The sequence below is a fragment of the Echinops telfairi genome, unplaced genomic scaffold (genome assembly GCF_000313985.2).
Source record: "Echinops telfairi isolate 266 unplaced genomic scaffold, ASM31398v2 ScPeMD7_60;HRSCAF=208, whole genome shotgun sequence".
NCBI classification, from domain to species: domain Eukaryota; kingdom Metazoa; phylum Chordata; class Mammalia; order Afrosoricida; family Tenrecidae; genus Echinops; species Echinops telfairi.
In genome coordinates, this window is record NW_022103958.1 from 39,065,342 (window position 1) to 39,087,255 (window position 21,914).

Sequence of the window (21,914 nt, forward strand, 5' to 3'; positions counted from 1 at the left end):
GACCACAAGCAACAGTGATGGGAGGGAGAAAGTGTTACTTTCATTCTACGGGGAGGTTGATGCAGAAGGTCCATCAGAGTGCTTCTAGGACAGTGGTTCTCAACCTGTGGGTTGTGACCCCTTTGGGGGTTGAACAACCCTTTCACAGGGGTCGCCTAAGACCGTCTGAAAACACATATTTCCAATGGCCTTAGGAACCGAGACTCTGCTCCTCTATCCATCTCCAGGGGGTCTGACCACATGCAGATACGCCTGCATAGGAGTACCCGGCTTGAGGACTGTTCCCCATGCCATACCCTACTTCAAGACAAAATTTCATTGATTTGTCATTAGAAATAAATATTTCACAATGTATAATACCTATTGTTTTGTGATGAATCACTATACTTTAATGATGTTCAGTTTGTAACAATGAAAATACAACCTGAATATCAGATATTTACATGACAATTCATCACAGTAACAAAATGACAGATATGAAGTAGCAACAAAAATAATTTTATGGCTGGGGGAGTCACCACAACATGAGGAACTATATGAAAGGGTCAGAGCCTTAAGAAGGTTGAGAACCACTGTTCTACGTCTTCCTATTGGAGAGGGGGGTGGGTTGAAGGGGGTTACCCCTGCTGCAAGAGCCTAGCTATGAGAAATGATTGTCACTGGTTCAGTGGCAGAATTTTCCCCTTCTATGCAAGACACCCAAGTTCAAATCCTGGCCAATGCACTACAGACACTGCCATACCCTGCCTGCCTCTGAAGGCTTGCATTTAGCTATGGTGCTTAGCAGGTTTCAGAAGACTAAGACAGACTAGGAAGAAAGGCCTGGCTGTCGTCTTCTGGAAACCAACCCATGGAAACCCTAGGAATCCGTTAGATTGGCAACCAGTCACTCGGATGGCTCAGGACCAGGCACTGTTTCATTTCGTTGTGCCTGCCGCTCGGTGAGTCAGGTGGACCGGAGGCATGGGACCCTCGGGTATAGGCATGAAGGTTTATGAGATTGTGTACCAGAGCACATAAAGGAGGTGGTTTCTGAAACCCACTCCCTTGGGGGCATGTAGAGTGGTGTCCATCAAGGCTCCTGTAGGGAGGCTGGGCCCTTACCAGCTGGCGGAGCCCTGGTCCGACTGCCCGGGGTGAGTCAAAGCTCTCTGTCCTCAAAGCTGGGCAAGGGAAGGAGACTTCACCTGCACGTTTTGCCGACACCTTTGAATTTTCCCTGCCAGGCAGGGTGATTTATTTGTATGTCTTCATCGAGGGCAATTATTTTTTAGCACCTTGTTGGGCATGCTGAGTGATCTCACCCCGGGGAGAGCCCATCAGCCTGCCTCCCTTGGAATGAGTGAGTGCGGCATCCTCCCTTCTCCGGTCTCTTTGTCAGACTCTCCCTCCCGGGCCCCTCACACCGAGGAGAGGCCTCTTTTCCCCCAAGAACCACTGGTTCCCCCATAAAACTCATCATTGATGATAGTTTAAAAGCTCCCACCTTTTGGCCAGCGACAGTTTTGTCCTTTTAGAGAGACAGAGAAAACCTTTATAGGAACCCTGCTGGACAGACCGACAGAGAAGGAAAGTCACTCGTACGTGTGCAGTTCAGTGAACTTGGACAGAACTTGCAGTCGCTGACCACCCACCAGTCAGGGTCTTGCCTAGTGCCACCAGCTCCTCACACCCCCTAACACCCCTGGGTGGACAAGCTCCATTCCCACCCATCACATTAAACCTCTGATTTGCTTCTGGCCCTAGATGGTTGCTATTTTCAGGCTGTCCTATAATGGCATCAGACAGCTCATCTCAGCCTGGCTTCTTCCACTTAGAAAAGTGCCTTTGAGCAGAGCTTCCAGCGACCAGCTAGCTGGGAATACAAATGAATCACCCTGCCTGGTAGGGAGATCCTGACCCAGATATACTGAATCGGAGTCCACAGTTCAGCAAGATCTCCAGGTGCTTCTTATGCACAACTATGAGTGAATATTATGCAATATGTGTGGAAAACATTTTAACTTTCCTGCTTTTAAAATTAGAAGCAAATAGCATTAAGTTTTTTTTAATTAGTCAGCATACTATGATGGTCTCTGACTTATGGTATTCTCCAGTTACAGTGAACCACACTTCAACCATGCATATTGTTTTGTTTTTGTTTGATAATCTTATATTGATAATGATAATCTTATCATTATTAATATGTACAACATACATTGAGGTGCTTAATTGGCTGCTAGGTGTGCATTGATATGTAATGGTTCCAACCCTCGGAAACAAAAATTGGATTTACAAATAACTGATCCTTTAAAGGCAATCATAACGAAAATGTATCCTCCAAAAGGAGGGATTTAATTTGCATCTGAACCAACTTAAAACAGTCATCAAAAGAGGACTTACAGGAACAACCTATAAGTAAATGTCTGTTTCCAGATTATAGATGGATGAACGGAGAAGAGGGAGGCAAAGGAAGCATTTAAGCCACCGATGGAAAGTAGTGGAGAGAGACAGAGGTGGGGCACTGAGGGGCCATGGGAGAAGCAGTGAGGCGGGCAAGAGGCAACGGGCCATAGAGAACCCATCTTAAATATAATTTAAGGAGAACCTTTATTAAGTCTCAAAAGAGACCAAGACAACACCAAGACAGATCGTCCAGATGGGGGAGGCTATCAACATCCAAGTCTGGAAGCTAGTTAAATGAGGCATGGAGCAAAGAGAACTGTCCCAAATTTTCATGATTGGGGGCAGATCACCACATCACAGCTATCTGTGGGCCTACCAGAGCAGGACCAGGACCGTGATTGGGATACTCACATTACATAGACAGAAGGGCTTACAAGATTGGTCCACAGCCTTCCGACCAATGTGTTCAGGGCACACTGTCATGATTGCGCAGGATTCCTGACTATGTGGCCCCTTTATACTGTCCCCAGTATGGTGACCTCATCCAGGACAGGTTGGGAGCTATAGTGAAAGTCCTCCTCCTGGTCCTATGTGATCTCTCTTTGTGTTAGTCTGGGATGACTAGAGAAACAAATTCATAGACACGCATATGTGTATAAGAAAGAGCTTTATATGCAAGAGCAATTGAATATTGAGAAAACATCCCAGCCCAGTCCAGATCAAGTCCATAAATCCGATATTAGCCCACAGGTCCGATACCAATTTATAAAGTCCTCTTCAGACTCATGGAACACATGCAATGATGATAAATGCAGAAAGATCAAAGGTGAGTGGTTGGGAAGCCTTGTGGATCCAGTGGGACTGTAAGCATCTCAGCACTGGCTTCATGTGGCTTCTCCAGCTCCAGCGTTCTGGCTCCATCAGCCTCTCTCCATATGTCTTCTCCACAGGGATGTCTCATAGGGAGTGAGCATGTATCCCATCTCCAGTGAGCTATTTATCTCCTTAGCACCTCCAAATGAGGTCATCAAGCTACTACCTCATTGACAGGCTAGACTCCACCCCTTCTCTCTGAATCCTCAAATTGACACCAGATGATGTAACTACCACACTCTCCTTCACTGCGTATGCACCTTCTCCCAGGTGGCCTTTGGCTCTGGTCACAGCCTAACCTCTCCTTCACATGGCCCCTCTTCTCAAGCTGCCTCAAGCATCGCCAATGGCAGATGACACCCTAAACTCTGGCTGCAACCCTGTAGCTGTAGCCCAGGATTTGCAGCCCGAGTGCCTCTCAGGTGCTTCAGACCCAATAGGTCTGAGATGGAAAGAACTGAGTACTTCCGCTTCCCTCAAATAGGATCTTTCTCCTTGTGGTCGTCACCTAATCTGGTGTCAATTTAAAGATTAAGAGTGCAGGGGTGGAGTCTAGGCTGTCAATCTGGAGATAGCCAATGAGACTTCTGTGTGGGCATGGCCTTCTCCTGAGAATTCTGGGAAATCTGGTACTTCCTTCTTGGAGGCGGAAGACACCTCTCTCTCTCTGCTACTCCCTGGGGGACAGCAGAAGACAAGCCACATGGACGCAACCAGACCTCGGAAGCCGGAGAAGCCACAGAGAGACCCCTGCCAGCGCTGAGATGCTTACAACACCACTGGGCCCAAAGACTTTCTCCCCACTGGCTTGTAATCATCCTGCATCTGGCTTCATTGCATGTGTTTCATGAGTCTGAAGAGGACTTTATAGATTGATATCAGACATATGGGCTAATGTCAGGCTTACGACTTTGGACTGGACTAGGTTGGGATGCTTTCTCCATGTTCAATTCCTCTTGTTTATAAACCTCTCCCTTATATACATATGCATGTTTATGAATTTTTTTTTCTAGTCTACCCAGACTAACACACTACGGCCATACCACCCTGAACGCGCCCGATCTCGTCTGATCTCGGAAGCTAAGCAGGGTCGGGCCTGGTTAGTACTTGGATGGGAGACCGCCTGGGAATACCGGGTGCTGTAGGCTTTTTAGGTTATGCATGGGCACAGCAACACGGACTTCCACTCACCAAGGCTGACTTGGCCACTGCCACTGCTGAGTGCCCCATTTGCCAGCAGCAGAAACCAACATTAAGTCCAAGATATGGGACCATTCCTCGGGGAGATCAACCAGCAACTTGGTGTTGCCATCGATTGAGCCCCGACTCCTGTGACCCAGTGTGGACAGACAAACTGCTCCACAGGGTCTTCAGTGGCTCTGTTAGAATCCTCGGGTGGAAGAGACCTCAGTCCTTGGCTTCACACAAGAAAGAAATGCGGGACTGCACCCCCACATGTGGCGACCTGAGGCCTGAGACAGAGAGGCCGCAGCCCAGCCCAGCAGTAGGCCAAGAAGCAGATGGAAAAAGAGAGCGGTGGTCTCCAGGTTCCAGTGATTTAGGGCCTTCCACTGGGAGCTGTGGTCGATGGTACTGGTTGACCCCATTGGCTGAATTAAACCCACCTGGCGCAAGGACCTGAATTAATGCATGCCCTTTAGCCCTTATCAGCTTCCAATTCCCTGTAGGGGCCCCTAGGCATGGAGAGGAACCCCTATCTTGCTACCTAGCAGCTGCTTTTTTGGAAATTGATTGCCAGATCTTTCTTCCAAGAAGCCTCGGCATGACTCCAATCTCCAACCATTTGGTTCCTTGATACCCCAGGGTCTCCTCCAAAACACCAAACCAGACCCCCTCTGCGTCAATTCTGACTCATAGCGACCCTACAGGACAGAGTCGAACTGCTTGTTTGGGTTTCTGGGATGGTAAATCTTTGCCTCATCTATCTCCTTCAAGTGCCCGATAGTATCTAATCACTGATCTTGGGGTTAGCCACTCAATGTGTAGGCCACTGCGCCCCCAGGGCTGCTCCCGAGACTTCCCGGAGCAGTGGGACAGTACAGGGTCGGTTGGTTTCAAGTCAGAGCAGTGCATTTAACAGCTACGTCAGCTTGCAGTCATCTTCCCGCGGTCGATGATCTTATGTCCACGTGAAGATGAAGGAAAGTGGGGGGTGGAATCCAACCTGTCACTCAGGTCACAGTCTGACGATACCTCCTTGGCAGTGTGGCCTTCTTATAAGCTGTGACCCTGGGGCCTCTCTCTCTCTCTCCCTTTGCCTTCCAGCTTGCTGGGACTCTGCCACTGACCCTGAGAGTTGTGGGAGCCCTGCTGTTTCCACTGCCCGTGCATCCACAGGACTCTGCCCCCACCGGCCTGTGATCTCCCTGCATTCTGCAGCACAGCATGTGGCAGAAGCAGGACTTACGGACTGGTACCGGATTTAAGGCCTTGGACTGGGCTGGGGTGCCTTCTTCATGTATAATAACTTCTTGAGATAACGCTCTTTCTTACACACAAATGAGTGTCACTGGGTTTGCTCCTCTAGACGACCCAGCCTACCACACTTCCCGAGTTAACGCAACACTAGTCAGTAAAACCCCACCGAGAACTAGGCTGAGGACTCTCTCAGATAAAATGCTAAGTGGCAGCACCTGAGAGGCAAGGCCCAACAGATAAACTTCAAGCCACTCCCATTTGAAGAGAAAACATCATGGAGGTTTGGGCCCCAGATGCAGGGTCAAATCCTGATTTCATTACTGAGTAGCTGTGCCACTTGTGCCGAGTTACTTAACCTCTCTGCGCTCCGGTTTTCCCATCTGCAGAATGGGAATGACAAGACTAACCTCTCCTAGGTTTAACTTGGAGAAATTCATGAGGCAGCTCCCAGAAAGCGTGGAGTGCGTATTTTACGACAAACAAATGTTCGTGTCAGCTGTTCGTGATCAGATCTGTCCTCTGTTCCTTGTTCGTTTCTTACTTGGGAGACTTTGGAGGGGGAGTGGGGGAGTCCTGCTGCACCTACAGAAGAAAGGCCCAGCATGTCTTCGGCCACGTCTGCGCCCCTGGGTGAAGTGAGACCAGGCGCAGCCCACCCTCTGCCCGGCCTTGCCTCTGCCTGGGGCCCTGGTGTGAGGCATACTCTCCAGCTGCGCTGGCTCCCAGCCGGTGACATCACTGGAGGTGAGACAGATGTGCTTGTGTGGGCAAGGGGATGACATCAAGGAGACATGAAACATGCCTTCGGGTCCCTGCTCTCCCTGCCCTTTGAAGTGTGTATGGCCTTTCCAGGTGACTCAGGCACATGGCATCACAGGTCAGGCCTGGCACGGGAGGCAGGCAGGCAAAGAGGGAGGGAGGGAGAGAGCTTGGGACGGGCAGGAGAATGAGATATGAGGTGGGGAGCCATGGGCCTGGGGGTGGGCCGTGGGAGAGGGGCAGGTCTTGTTGGGGAGGCTGGGCTTGGTCCTGCGGGCAGGGAGGAGTCGGAAGCCCCCTTTTTACTCTAGAAAGAGTGCACCTCCTGGATGGGGGATGGGATCCCTGCAGGGTGAGGCTTCGGGTGGGGAGGGCGCCTCGGAAGCTCTGACGAAGTCAGAAGAAGGGACCCAAAGCCAGGGGAGTGCGGACAAGGGCCAAGCGAGTCAAACTCCGAGGACGATTGAGCAGGACTTGGTGACCAATTAGGGGTGGGCAGTGAGGAGGAGTGGGCTGGTCAGCATGGCACCCAGGTCTCCAGGAACATACTCCGTCCACTGGGATATGCTTTGAACACGTGAAGATGGCGAGTCACTCCAGGAAACTCCACCAGGGAAAAGCCCACGTTGCGGCCTTCTTCGCTTCCTCCCACCAGCATCCATGGGGCCTCTGTGGAGGGCCAACAGGTGCAGAGAGCAGACTGGCAGGGGCCCTGCCCTGGGGAGGGTCCTGCTTCTGTTGCTGTGGGGCGAAAGGCCTCGGACTGGGGAGGTGGTGAGGCCACACACCTCCCCGCCTCAGCCTGGTCTGGCTCTGAGTCTGGAGAAGGAGGCGCGGGCAGTGCAGCCTCCATCCCCAAATCCCACCCTCTGTATTCCTCCTCGCCTCGCCCAGGAGCCCCAGAAAGAAATGGAAGTCCCACCGGCTTATCAAGAAATCTGCCATCCGGTTACTTCATTGGTAATATGGCTATGATGACCAGAAGAGGGAGGAATTCAATAACAGATGCAAACATCCTAGCAATGTCGCTGCACCATATTCATTTCCCCAAACTCAAAACCAAGCTCACGGCCATCTAGTCAATGCCAACTCACCGAGACCCTATAGGAGAGAGTAGAACTGCCCGTGGGTTTCTGGAGACTGTAGCTCTTTATGGGAGTAGAAAGCCCTGGAGAGGCAGCTGGCAGTTTGAACTGCTGACCTTGTAGCATAACCAACGCAGGAGCACTATGTCACCAGAGCTCCACGGGCTTCCTAGGACTGCTGTGATAACTGACCACCAACCAGAGAGCGTACATGGATTTCTATCAGAGTTCTGGAAGTCACATCGCCAACATCCAAGTGTCCGCAGGGCTGGTTCCTTCCCAAGAGTCTGAGGGAGAAGGCTTTGCAGGCCTCTCTCTGAGTGGCTGCCAATGACCCAGGGACTCGTTGGCTTGTAGCTGTACCATGCTGTCTGTGCCTCTGTCTGTACACCACCAGCCCTTCCATGGTTCTCCTGTTCCCTCCAGGTCTTCTCATCCTTGTATAAGGATTGGATTTAAGACCCACCTGGCTAGTCTGGGATAATCTTATATGAAGAGCCTTCACTTAATTACATCTGCAAAGATCAAATCCTTTTTCCAACGATAGTCAATGTGATCGATTGGTTTACTGTGCCAACCTGGCCAATAGGAACATGTAGGATTGGAGGGTCACAAACGGGTCACACTTTGATTGGAGGGCAAAGAGATAAATGGCTCTGTAAGGCCTGCCCGCTCTCTCTTGCTCTCTGGTGATCAGAGCGTGCTGAAGCATTCCTGCTGCTGTAGCTAGTTCTCTGCCTCAACCTGTGAGCTACACTACCTGTGGGCCAGGCCAGCCCATGGATCATGTCTAGAGCTTTAGGCTCCTTCGAGACCTGCTTCACCACACTGCTGGTGTGTACACTGCTTGAGCTTGAGACTTCTGGATCCTGTCACCTTGCATTGCTTGAGTTTGATATCCCATCTGGGCCTGCTTTGCTAAGCTCTGAGCTACTGACTGTTGGTGACCTACTCTGTTGCCAGCTGCCCAAGGACAGACTCTGCTCACCTTGCCCCAGGGAGGATTCTGCATCTGCTCCTTGACCTTGGACCCAGCAGTCCACATGAGTTGAAGGATTCCTGGTATATTAACTGTTCCATGGAAGTGAATTAAACGGAACCCTCTGTACTGCTGTGTGGCTGGATTCGCTGTTATATTCCTTCTCACTGTAATAAGACATCTATCTATCATCTGTCTATCTATATAAAATCACAAGTGTCCTGGTTTCATTTCTCTAGAGAATCCTGCCTAACCCAGTCACCTTCAGAAGAACTGGGAGTTGGGACTTGGACATCACTTTTTAGAGGGTGTCGTTCAGCCCACGACAATTAAACCGTAAGCATTTAATTAGATGAGGCACTTATGATGATCACTACTACTATCCTTGTATTCCTGGTCACATCCCTGTGTGACTCTTGTCACTGCCCAGTCCTTCTTAGTCCTCTGCGACTCACAGAAGGCCCAGTTATATATCCTCTCTCACACAGATCAGAGGACTGAGTGGGGTCTGAAGAAAGCATTGTAGGCTCTGGGTATGTGGGGGGCTGTTCCTTCCTTGAAGACAGCTGCTGACTCTTAGAGCCAAGAAGGACAAAGGCACTCCGAGCGATAAAGACACCTGTGGCTACACAGCCGGAGGACCGTCCTCACTCTGCTGAAAATGGAAAGCCCAACGCCAGGCCTCCTTTGTCCTGCCCTCTTATGCTGACCTTAACTGAGTGGGGCACCGCAACGGCAGGGCCATGTCAGTCTGCTTCCTGGATCTGCCTGTTCCCAGCAGGGGCATGGGTTAAGTGGCATGATCAAAAGCCACCCTCAAACTCCCAGGGTACTCTGCATTAAATGAGAGGCTGTGTGATTCTACGTGATCCAGGGGCAGGATCGGCCTCCTTTGATTAACAGCCAAGAGGAGGAAAGTTCACTCCGTTCCAAGTGGTCTTCCAAGCTGAGTCAACAAAGGACTAGAGTGTGTTTGGGGAAAGGGGGGTGAGGGGGGTGTCTAAACAATCCAGACTGGCTGTGTTGAGAGTAGGGCCACGCTCGGCTCTCCATCGCTTCTTGGGGTTGGCGTGGCCGGAAATGGTTGTGAAGGAGTCAGGTTGAGGAGGGGCTCCAGTAGACACTCATGTGAACAGTTTCCCACAGCCGAGCTGTTCCAAGTCATAAACCCTGTGAAGGTCATTGAGCATACTCTCTCACTGCTGGGACTGCAGAGCTCGTCTGCTCCCATCTGTTCCTTCTCACCTTCCAGCCCCAGCAGGAGGCGTCCAGAGTGATCACTGCTAGTGCATCTGTGGCGCTGCCTAGCCATCTCGTTCCCATTCGTGGTCTCACCATGGTCTCACATTTGGAGCTGGAGTGGAGAGTCCTGGGTTCAAAGTCAAGCTCTGGCCATTTACCACTGTGGACTTTGCTTAAGTTCTCTCACTACAGCGTACTACTCTCTGTGAGTTTCATTTGATAGAATCTGGAAGTTGGGCTCAGAGATTAGACCAAGGTAAATGGCAGCAGTGGGGTTTGTGTCCCTGTCTATGTGATACCAAATCCACAGCACTTGCCAAAAGAATATCTGATGCATTCATTTCTGGCCTACAGAGAGGTGAAAGCCTCCGCAGACAGAGAATCTTGGTTTCTTCTCCTGTGACTGTCTGCTCATTCCAGCCAACTCCCATGTCCGGCAAAAGAGCAAAATCCCCACAGACTCCGCAAACAAGGCACCTCTGACCTAGCCTGGCTTTATCAGACTCTCTATGAGACTCTAGCTCCTTTGTGGAGCCCAGGATTCTGTTCGATAGGGATTGCAGCTTCTCTCGGGTGCAGATGCAGACGGCGAATTGGAGAGACCAGGAGGCCGGAGAGCGTGACTAGGGGCATCCTGCTGCCCCCGAGGAGCACCCCAGTGAGACACTGGCTGGCTGGGGTCCATGCATACTGGTCTTGGAAGGGGGAAACCTTTAGTTCTCAGATATTCCAGGATGGTCCTTAATTTTGCTATGGAGGGGTTAGCAAGTCAGGGTGACTTCTGGAGGTGGGCAGTTGGCCAGCACTCCGCAGCGTGGCATTCTCAGGGTGCACATTCTTGCCAACTTGTCCTTTTCTGTCTCCTGCGCCTGGGAGGAGCTGGAGTCATGATTTCCAGTTGGCCACAGAGTCCTTTCCATTCCATTCTCCATTAATTCACGCCACTCATCCATTCTTTTAAGTCACTATAACCAGGACATGACCTCTGACCGCTCCAGGCTTAGTCGAAGGGCACAGGATTTGGAGGCACATAGACTGGGGCCCTGCTCCCAGCCCCCATGTGACCCCCACACTCCCTGAACCTCAATCCCTTTGGGTATAAAAGTTGTGCAGTGATGGCTCCTTAACTGATTCAAGTAGAGGAAGAGGATGCACCAAACCCATGAGGCAGGTCATGAAGGTCAAACGGACAAAACCTAGTTACCACTCTCAGTCGGAGGAGGATGGTGATGATGGTCATACTTTTTCTTTCAGAACATTTTCTCAGCTTGACCTGCTTATTAGGCCAGACGCTGGGCAGCATTTACTTTGCACCACTCCTCCTCACCACATCTGTGGCTCTAGTAGACACTGGATCATTAGCCTACATTTTCTCCTCTAAACAACTTCATTGAGATATAATCCACCTATTGTATAATTCATACACCTAGATAGAGGACGATTAAAAGGGCTGTTATTCAAATTTACATACCAACTACTAATGCCAAAGATGAAGAAATTGAAGGGTTTTATCAACTTCCACAATCTGAAATGGATCAAATATGCCCTCAAAATGCATGAGTAATTACTGGTGGTTGGCATGGGGAAGTTGGAAATAATGAAGAAGGACTAATCATTGGAAAGGCTGGCCTGGCTGATAGAAATGCATGGCAGATTCTGAAAGGAGCACAATCGATTCATCAGCAATGTCTTTGTTCAAGAACGCAAATGATGACTACCCACGTGGACCTCACGAGATGGAAGACACAGGAAGCAAGCAGACTCTCTTTGGACAGAGACCATGGAGACGGTTGACATCACCAGTCAGACAAGGCCAGGGCATGACGGGGGGCAGACCCCCAATTGTGCATATGCAAGTTCATGTTGAAGCTGAATAAAATTAAACACGTCACAAGAGCCAGAGTATGACCTTGAGTGCATCCCGCCTGGATTTAGAAACCGTCTGAAGAATAGATTTCACGCACTGGAACGATGGCTGAAGACCACGAGGAGTGCGAGAAGGCACCAGGGACATGAAGAAACCAAAGTTCCACTCGAAAGAAGAATCCAAATGAATGTCAGAAGAGACTCTGAAATTTCTTCTTTTTTTTTCAGGATTCACATGAAAGGGTTTTACTTAAAGTGTAATTGTTTCATGTATTTATTTTATTTTCGTAAATATTTGGATCCACATGACATTTTAAAAAATCGTTTTATTGGGGGCTCATACAACTCTTATCACAATCCATACATCCATCCATGTGTCAAGCACATTTGTACGTTTGTTGCCATCATCATTCTCAAAATATTTGCTTTCTGCTTGAGCCCTTGGTATCAGCTCCTCATTTTTCCCCTCCCTTACCACTCCCCTCTCCCCCATGAACCCTTGATAATTTATAAATTTTTGTTATTATTTTGTTATATCTTACACCATCTGATGTTTCCTTTCACCCACTTCTCCACTGTCTGTCCCCCAGGGAGGAGACTCTATGTAGAGCCTTGTAATCTGTTCCCCCTTTCTTCCCCACCCTCCCAGTATCGCCACTTTCATCACTGGTCCTGAGGGGTTCATCTGTCCTGGATTTCCTGTGTTTTCAGTTCCTATCTGTTCCAGTGTACATCCTCCGGTCCAGCCAGATTTGTAAGGTAGAACTGGGATCATGACAGTGGGGGCGGGGGGGAGCATTCAAGAACAAGAAGAAAATCCCCTCTTCTGCAAGGGGATGTCCAATTTCCCACAGATGGGCCCTGGGTCCCCACTCCACACTCCCCCTCATTGACAATGCTATGATTTTTTTGATGGGGGGAGGTCTTTGATGCCTGATACCTGATCCCTTCGACGCCTTGTGATCTCACAGGCTGGTGTGCTTCTTCCATGTGGGTTTTGTTGTTTCTTAGCTAGATGGCCACCTAATTATCTTCAAGCCTTTAAGACCCCAGATGCTATATCATTTGATAGCTGGGCACCATCAGCTTTCTTCACCACTTTTGCTTATGCACCCGTTTTGTCCTCTGTGATCCAGTTGGGACAGGCTGGTGTGCTTCTTCCATGTGGGTTTTGTTGTTTCTCAGCTAGATGGCCACTTGTTTATCTTTAGGTCTTTAAGACCTCAGATGCTATATCTTTTGGTAGCTGGGCACCATCAGCTTTCTTCACCACATTTGCTTGTGCACCTGTTGTCTTCTGCGAGCATGCCAGGAAGGTGAGCATCTCAGACTGCTGAATTGTTAGAACAAAGTGTTTTTGTGTTGAGGAAGTACTTGAGTAGGGGCCCACTGTCCATCTGTTTCCTTAATACTAAACCTATAAATATATGTACCTACATCTATTTCTCCCTCATCATATATAAATATATTTACATCTGTATATGCCTGTATTTAGATCTCTATAACTGGCCTTTGCCTCCTACTTCTTTCCTCTATTTCTTTGTACTTTCCTCTTGTCCCACTATCATGTTCAGCCTTCATTTGGGTTTCAGAAATTCCTCTTGGTTACATTACCCTTGATCCAGCCCTGCCAGACCTCTTACACCTTCCTTGCCTCTGATTTTGGATCCCTTGTTTTTCCCTTGCCCCTGAGTTTGTTAACACCCACTTCCTTTCCCCCACCTCCCCCCTCTCCCATGTCCCCCCGGAACTGTCATCCTGTTGTTCTCCCTTCCGGCTTGTTTATCCCACCTATCCCTTCCAGGTAGAGATGCACCAACAACAATATGTACCATCACAAGACTGAGTACAACGAAGCAACAATAGAAAGTAAAACAATAGCTACAACAACAACAAAAACCTATAAATAGTTCAGGGTCTATTTGTTGTCCTTCACAAGTGCTTTCCAGTTGAGTCTGATGAGGTGCCATTCCCTGGCCCCACATCTATCCCTGGGGACTTCATTGCTCTGCTCCCCCCACTGCTGTGCTGCATGCCCGCAGAGGCTGGCTTCAGCGTAGTGGGTTCCAGGTGGCCACAATTCCCACCGTGTGTCTCTAGTGTTGTCCCCAATGGTGCTATGGGTCAATGAGGAACGCTGTGTACTGTGGTGAGGCCAGCCCTGTGGTTGTCTCTGTGCGTCGCTGCTCTGAGCAGAAACATTGTCCTCAGGGCTTGGTGAGCCAGGATGTGCTTCACTCTTTTTTTTTTTCCCTTCCCCCCTCGTTGGCTCCTGTGTGTTCTGATCAGACAAGTCCCTCTTCTTGAGCTGTATAGCTTCAGTGCTCTCCTATGAAGTAAATTCTTCGGGGGGTGGGTGGGTAGGTGGAGGGGGAGGGTGGTGTGAAATGTATTCTTGAGTGTAGAGTAGCGAACTTAAACAGTGGAAATTATAACATTAAATAGCAGAACTTTCCAAGGTGGCTTGAGAAGATAAAGTAACGCATTACAATGCAATGGGCAAAGACTGCGTTAGAGAACCAAACGAGATGGACACTCTGGGCATTTCTCAAGGTAAAGGGATTGAAGGGAAAAGTCACGCCTCGAGTTGCAATATTGCGAATTCTATGGGTAAGAGATTGAGTGACAGAAAACCTCAACTAAGCTAGAAGGAATACACTATACCAAAAAGAACTGGTCAACATCCAACCATTTCTGGACGATCACGAGCCAGCATTGTAAAAGGAAGAAGCTCAAGATTCACTGGAAGTACTGGCAGAAAAGCAAAACTCCAGGAACTGATAGAGTGCCAATCAAGATTCTTCAATAACCAGATGCAACTGGAAGTACTTGCTTTCAATGCCAAAATTTGGGAAGACAGCTACCTGGCCAACTGACAGGAAGAAATCCATATTTGTGCCCATTCCAAAGAAAGATGACCCAACAGAATGCAGACATTGTGGAACAATATCATTAATATCATATGCAAGTAAGATTTCCTTAAAGGTAACTCAAAATCAACGGCAATTAGATATTGGTATGACTTTGCCAGAAGACGATTCAGACGAGGACATGAAATGAGGGATAGCATTTCCTAACGCCAGATAGCTCTTGGTTGAAAGTAGAGAATACCAGAAACATGTTACCTGAGTTTTTTATCGACTGTGCCAACGCACTTTTTGTGGATTATAAAAATTCTGGATAACAATGCAAAAACTAGGAATTTGTGGATACTTAATTGTGCACAGACCTAGACTAGGCAGTCATTGAAACAAAGCAATGAAATAGTATATGACTTAAGTCAGAAAGGTGGGTGCCAGGGTTGTATCTTCTACCCTTCTTATTCAATCTGGATGCTGGACAGATCATCCAAGAAGCTGGGCTACGTAAAGAAGACTGCAGTATTAGGATTGGAGGAAGACTCCTTAACAACCTGCAATCTTCAGACTGTATGACCTCTCTTGTTGAATGAAGCACTTCCTGATGAAATAAAAAACTACCACCTTCCTAGGGCTTTCACCTAGCCATTAGAAGTCACTGCCATCAAGTCAATTTGGATGCGTAGCGAGCAGGGTAGGACTGCCCCTGTGCGTTTCAGAGACCGTAACTCTTTACAGGAGTAGAATGCCCCATCTTTCTCCTCAGGAGGGGCTAGTGGTTTTGAACTCCCGATCTTGGTGATTGCAGCCCAAGTTGCAGTCCAGGGCTCCCAACATTAAGAAAACCAAAATCTTCACAACCGGACCAATAAGCAGCATCATCATCAATGGAGAAAAAAATGAGGTTGTCCAAGATTTCATTTGGCTTGGATCCACAATCAGCATGCCTAGAAGCCACAGATAAGAAATCAGAAAGAAAGAAAAGGAAAGAAATCAAAAAGTGTATTGCACCAAGTGAATCTTCTGCATAAGACTTCTTTCGTGTGTTACCATGCAAAGATGTCACTTCAAGGAGAAAGGTGTGCCTGACCGTAGTATCTTCAATCACTGTATATGCATGTGAAAGCCAGACAAGGAATAAGGAGAGCCCAAGAAGAACGGGCGCATTTGAAAGATGACATTGGCAGAGGACTGAGTAGACCTTGAATTGCCAGAAGACCCAATAAATCTATCTTGGAAAAAGTACAGCCAGAATGCTTCTTAGAAGTGAGGATGGCAAGACTTCGCCCTACATCCTTTGGACAAGTTCTTAGGAGGCACCAGTGCCTGGATAAGGACATAGTAGTGGGTCAGGGAGGAGGGGTGGAGAGGCAGACCCTGAAAGGAGGTGATTTGACACAGTGGCTGCCACAAGGGGCTCACACATACCTACTGTGAAAATGGCACGGGACTGTTTCCTTCTGTTCTACGTCAGGTCACTGTGCATCAGAACCACTCAATGGCACCCAAGAAGGCCGACATGACCTACTCATTCATCGTCTACAACTCAGCGTTTCTAGTCTAGTCACAGGGTTGTGTAACCATCACCACAGTCTTAATTGTAGAACATTTTTGTCCTCCCTAAAAGAAGCCCTGGTGGCTCAGTGGTTAAACAGGTGGCTGTTAACTGAAAGGTCAGTGGTTCAAGACCATCAGCTGTGCCATGATCCACCCTCACAGGACAGTCTGGAAACCTTGTGGGGCGGTCATGCTGTGTGACACAAGGTGAGCCGGAAGTGACTTGATGGCACCCCCCAACAGTGACAACCTGACTCCGTGAGCCGTCAGCCTTCACTCCTTCCCAGCCCCTTCCTTTAACCCTCTGTGAGGCAGCCTCTACTGCCCCCTGCCACCCTTCACCCCCCAGAGCACCACCCTCACTTCCCTGGCCACCCGTGTGGGTGCTCCCTCTGCAGCCTCCATCCTCCTCTGATGAAGTACTGGGGTGACGGTTGTGCACCTATTCTTCTCCTCCCCTTCCTCCTGGGCTGGGAGAAACGGTTATCCTGGAGAGCCAGTCACTGCCCAAGGGCTCTGTGGGAGACCTCTGAGGCAAGCCAACTGTCAAAATGTGAAATGATTGTTTCTGGAAATAGGGCCTCCATTTAGGTCCGTAAGCTTCTGAAGCTAAACCAGTGTTTCCCACAGTGGGTGTCTCGAGACCCATCAGGGTGACCCAGTGGGGCTGCAAAAGCAGATACCTCCGTGTCAGCCTGGATGATAAGCTAGGACAGAAAAGGTTTCATTGTCAGGGGGAGCTCAGGATTTGTTTTGTTGTTGTTGTTTGGTTTGGTTTGGTTTTCTTCTAAAAAGAGCCTATTAAAATCCCCCGACCCCCTAAAAATTCTGTGTTTTTTTCATTTACACCACAGTCAAAATGGCAATTTTGGCATCCTTAAGAGACTCATTGTGTTCTCTTGAAATGTTCTCTGAGTTTAGGAACAAAAAGAAGTCTGAAGGGGCAAGACCAGGGCGGTGGGGCAAACAGGGTAAGGTTTCCCAATGAAGCTCTCATCGAGCGGCCTTGCTGCCCTGGAAGAATAAAGCATTGTTGTGATGGGGAGGAAATTCCTTGGGGCAACTTTCATGGTCTTTTTCTCAAAAACGAAGTTTTAAAAGTTCTTACAACTTCTCCCAAATAAGCCCCTGGGATAGTCCTGTGTCCTTCAAGAAAAATCTGTCAAGATTAACCCTTGGGGATCGCAAAAAAACCAAGTTGCCATATCTTTTGTGCTAACCCCTCAGCCTTAAATTTAACTGGCCCAGCAGACTCCCTCTGTTTTACATGGACTTTTAAAAAGGCACCCTAATTAGATTAGAGTTCATCCCAGTGGCATAGTAGGAGACGTTGGGCTGCTAACTGAAAAGTCAGCAGTTTGAAACCAGGATGCAGGAGAGAGGGATGAGGTTTTCTGCTCCCGTAAAGATCTAGTGAGTTCATCTTAGAAACCCACAGGGCCGTTCTATCCTGCCCTGGAGGGTCCTTATGAGTTAGAATCAACTCAATGGTAGTGAGTTTGGGGTTTTGACAAGAGGAGTATTTCCGGTAAATAAATTGTTTTTGGAATAAGCCTATGCATGTATATAGGAACTGGAACTCATGAGCAATGCTTCTTGACGCAGGTATCTTTGGAGAGGTGGCCTGCTGCATTATAAACAGCTCTGTGGGAATGCCTGTCATTTCTGCTGGATCTAGATCTTGTATCTGTTTTGTTGACCACGGGCCGGCCGCATTGCCTGCTGATCCCAGGAGCCATCAACAGACTAGAAACCTTGGATTCACACAACTATGCACCCACCAGCTGTTGGTCTTCCTGCTTCATTAGACCCAAAGACACACAAAAGCTTACCATCGGACACAAAGACCTGAACTGGATTGGACTTACCCACTTTGACAATTATGTGAACCATTTCTTGATAGAAGTCTCTTTCTACAGACATACATGTATTAGAGTCACTGGTTCTGTTTCTCTACGGAAGCCAGCCTAGCACAGACACGCAGTTTGCAGTTCTGTCTTCTTTGTCGAACTCACAGTGTGGCCCTTGGCAGCAAGGCTTCCAAGTTACCCTGGTTATCTCACTGCTGCATTGCTTACCTCCCAGAGTCTGTCTACCTGTCTGTCTCCAGGTCTGAAACGGCCAGAAGCAGCCTCTTCACATAACTGCCGTGCCTACCTCACTTACTGTCAGGGTGGTGGGAGGTGTGGATGCTTGCTGTGATCGTTAGATTTCTTTTTGTGTGCCAACCTGGCACCCAGAAGAAGATATGGGTGGAGTTTAGCCTGTCAATCAGGTGGCAGTTTGATGACCTCATTTGGAGGTGCCACCAAGGTAAATGGCTTGCTGGAGGCCTCTCTCTCTCTCTCTCTCTCTCTGCCTTCACCTTTCTGTTGATGCCACATGGAGACCTGTGCAAGCCACTGCCATTGGATCCATGCAACCCTGCACCCTTGTGGCTGCCTGAGTCTGAAGAGGGATTTATGGACTAGTATCAGATTTATGGACTTAATCTGGACTGGGCTCGGGTGTTTTCCTGGTGTATAACTACTTCTTGATATAAAACTCTCTCTTACACATATATGAGTGTCACTAAATTTGTTTTTCTAGTCAACCCAGCCTAACACACTTGCATTTCCAACCCAGGCATCTTTATGTTACAAAGACAAAGAGCTGTGGTAGTGCACCCATTAAATCCACAGGAAAGTTGAAAATGCAAGCCCACGGGGAGAGCTGCTCTTACACGGATGACAGTCTGGGAAATCTCCGGGCAGCTCGCTCTATCACATCAGACTGCAGTGAGCCTTCATCGATTCAGACTCCCAGCAGCACATAGACAAAGACAGAAACTGAGTCTCAAGATAGTCTGATATCTTTTCCAGGATGCTTTTATCTACCTAACTAGATATCACAATAACACGTTACAAAACTACACACTCACTAAACTCTAGAAAAATAAGGGGCGGGAGTAGACATGCCTGATAGGGTCATGGGTCTCTGCTGGAGATGGGGACAGGCCTCAAACAGCACCCCACTCCTCTGACCTTTCTGTTTCACCTTCAATTACGCATCTATTCATGAATATTTCTTGAGTGTCGACTCTCCGCCAAGCACTAGTCTAAGCTCTGGGGACCCAGCAGTAAATCAGACAGGCATTAGGGCTTACATTCCAGTAGGGATGACAGAAAATAAATACATAAATATGTGCCATCTCACATAATAGTGGGTGCTCTGCCAAAAAGTACATAAGGTTATTGTTAAAATCCTAGATCTGGAATGGGTCAGTGGGTTCATGCGTGTTCATTCCAGGATCATGCTGCACAGATTACCTAGCAGTGTACTTTTTAAAATACATTCTGTAAGTAGATTCGTTTTTAAAATCTGCGTTGAAAAAGAGTGAAGTTTGAGATGCAGAGAGATTGTGAGGGGTTCTTAGATGAACTCATAAGAAGGCTTTTCCTCAAACATGGTCAAGCTGCGATTGGAACGATGACAGGGAGGCTGCCATGTTCCCATCTGAGGGAAAATGACGCGGCAACAGGAATGGCAAAGGAAAAGGCCTTCCCATGAGAATGAGCTCCGGGAATAGCAAGAAAGCGGGTGCTGTGGATTGAATTGTGCCGCGCAGAGTTATGTTCAAGCTGTGACCCGGGACCAGTGAACAGGTCCTTATTTGGAAATACTATTTGGGGATGTTATCCGTTAACTTGAGGTCATCACAGAGTACAATTGGTCGTAATTAAACATAGCCACTGTGGTTGTCTTAACAAAAGAGAAGACATACAAGGTAGAGGTGGTAGTTACATACTCTGATGTCAATTTGAGGATTGAGAGTGAAGGGGCGGAGTCTAGTCTGTCAATCAGGTGATAGCCAATGAGGCCTCTGTGTGGGCATGCCCTTCTCCTGAGCATTCTGGGAACTCCGGTATTCCTCCTGGGAGGCAGGAGACACACACACTCTCTCTCTCTCTCAGTCCCTGAGAGACATCCTAGCTGACAAGACACTTGGAACTACACTAGAGCCCTGGTAGTTGGAGAAGCCACATGGAGACCCCTGCCAGCACTGAGATGCATACAATGCCACTGGATCCACAAGACATCCCACCCACTGGCCTGTGATCTTCCTGCATTTGGCATCATTGCATGTGTTTTGTGAGTCTGAAGAGGACTTTATAGATTGGTATCGGACCTATGGGCTAATATCAGACTTATAGACTTGATCTGGACTGGGCTGGGATGTTTTCTTAATGTACAGTTGCTCTTGTATATAAAACTCTTTCTTATACACATATGAGTGTCTATGGATTTGTTTCTCTAGTCTACCCAGACTAACACAGTAGAAACAGTAACCTGGTTGATAATTACCTCAGGGCATGGGTGTGGCTGTTTCAGGGAAGTGGGGGGCTCACACAAATAATATGAGAAAGGAGAAAATGTTCTGAAATACTGGTGTTAGTGAACAACTCTTCTTAATAGGACTGAACTATTAAACTCTATGACATTGAATAACACACCAATGAAACTATTTTTAAAAGAGAGGACACATACAGAGAAACAGACTGAGGAAGGGCACCCTAGGCAGGTGCAAGTCCCGGGACAGCAGGATCCACCAGAAGCTAGGAAAAACCAATCCGCTGACTCAAAGTCTGAAGAAGCAGACCCAGCCAGCACACGGCTCTCCCAATCCCAACCTGCAGAACTGTGAGACGACACACTTCTGTTGTGAAGTCTTGCTTTTTGGTGTTGTATAAGGCAACCCTAGGAAGACAAGGCTGCAGCCCCTCACATGAGAGTGAGGAGGAGGAGGAAGGAGCTTGGAAGTCCACAGAGTCAGACCTGGCAGGTACAGCCTATGGCTCTTATTTTCAGTGTAATAGGACGTGGTTTTTGTTTTTAAAGCAATCGGTCAGGGGCATCCAAGGAAATTACATCCACCCTTTCATTTTCCCTTCCTCACCCCCTCTCATCCTGCAGGTGTCGGGGAACCAGAACCTCGCCTGTTTCCCTCTTTCCACAGTCATCACCACCCCTCCCCGAGTTTGGGCTTTGTTTGTACAGAGCGAGAAGGCGTAACAAGGAAAGGGTTAACTTCATGCCACTTTCGCGGGTGGTGATGAACAATGCCCTGAAGTCAGAAGTGATCCGATGGCCCATGTCAGTACGTTTCCAGCTCAAATTTTAAAAACAATTCTTTAAAAACAGTTACCGCTTAATGGATCCAGAGGAGACCATCTCCTCCCATCAAGAGCTACGGTCTTGTCCAGCCACAGGGCCAGTCCCGCCCTGACCTGCGAACTGGATGGCCATGAGGCTGGTTTTCGAATAGGGCCCGGAGTGTCACAGTACAGCCGTGCTCCATGTCGGTTTTAATGGCTGGTTTCTCAGAAGCGGGTCCCCAAGCCGACCTTGTGAACTATTGCACCCCACCTTTCAGTTAGCAGTGCAGCGTTAGCCAGTTACACCCCATAGACACTCCTCTCATGGTAGACTCTTTCTGTGAAAGTACTCATATTGAATGTCAATAGTGCATTATATCGAGTGTTCCTGTTTTCTTTTTTACCTAGGAGCAGTTTTTAATTCTCATGGAAGCCAGATTGCTGGGCTGCAGGGCCTCGGGGTAACGCATGCAGGCCATTGTCCTGAGTTCCCCTCTCATCCTTGAGCCTGGAGTAGATCGGTTGCCTTTAAGTCACACAATGCTGCTGTGAGCCATCAAATTGATTCTGACTCCCAGCCACGCTGTGGGACAGCCTAAAACCGGCCCCTAGGGTTTCCCGGGCTTCGATCTTGATGGAAGCGGGTCGCTAGGTCTTTTCCTGCGTGGAGCAGCTGGTGGGTTCAAGCCACCACCCTCTCAAACAGCCGCCACGTTCTCAGCCATTGCACCCGCAG

At 48.5% G+C, this 21,914-nt stretch overlaps 1 non-coding gene across 1 annotated transcript; it reads left to right on the forward strand.

Moving 5' to 3' along the window:
• The first annotated feature begins 4,287 nt into the window (after window positions 1-4,287).
• On the forward strand, window positions 4,288-4,406 carry LOC115869878. Its single transcript, XR_004046406.1, has one exon. It is a non-coding gene; the product is annotated as a 5S ribosomal RNA (ribosomal RNA).
• The last annotated feature ends 17,508 nt before the right edge of the window (window positions 4,407-21,914 follow it).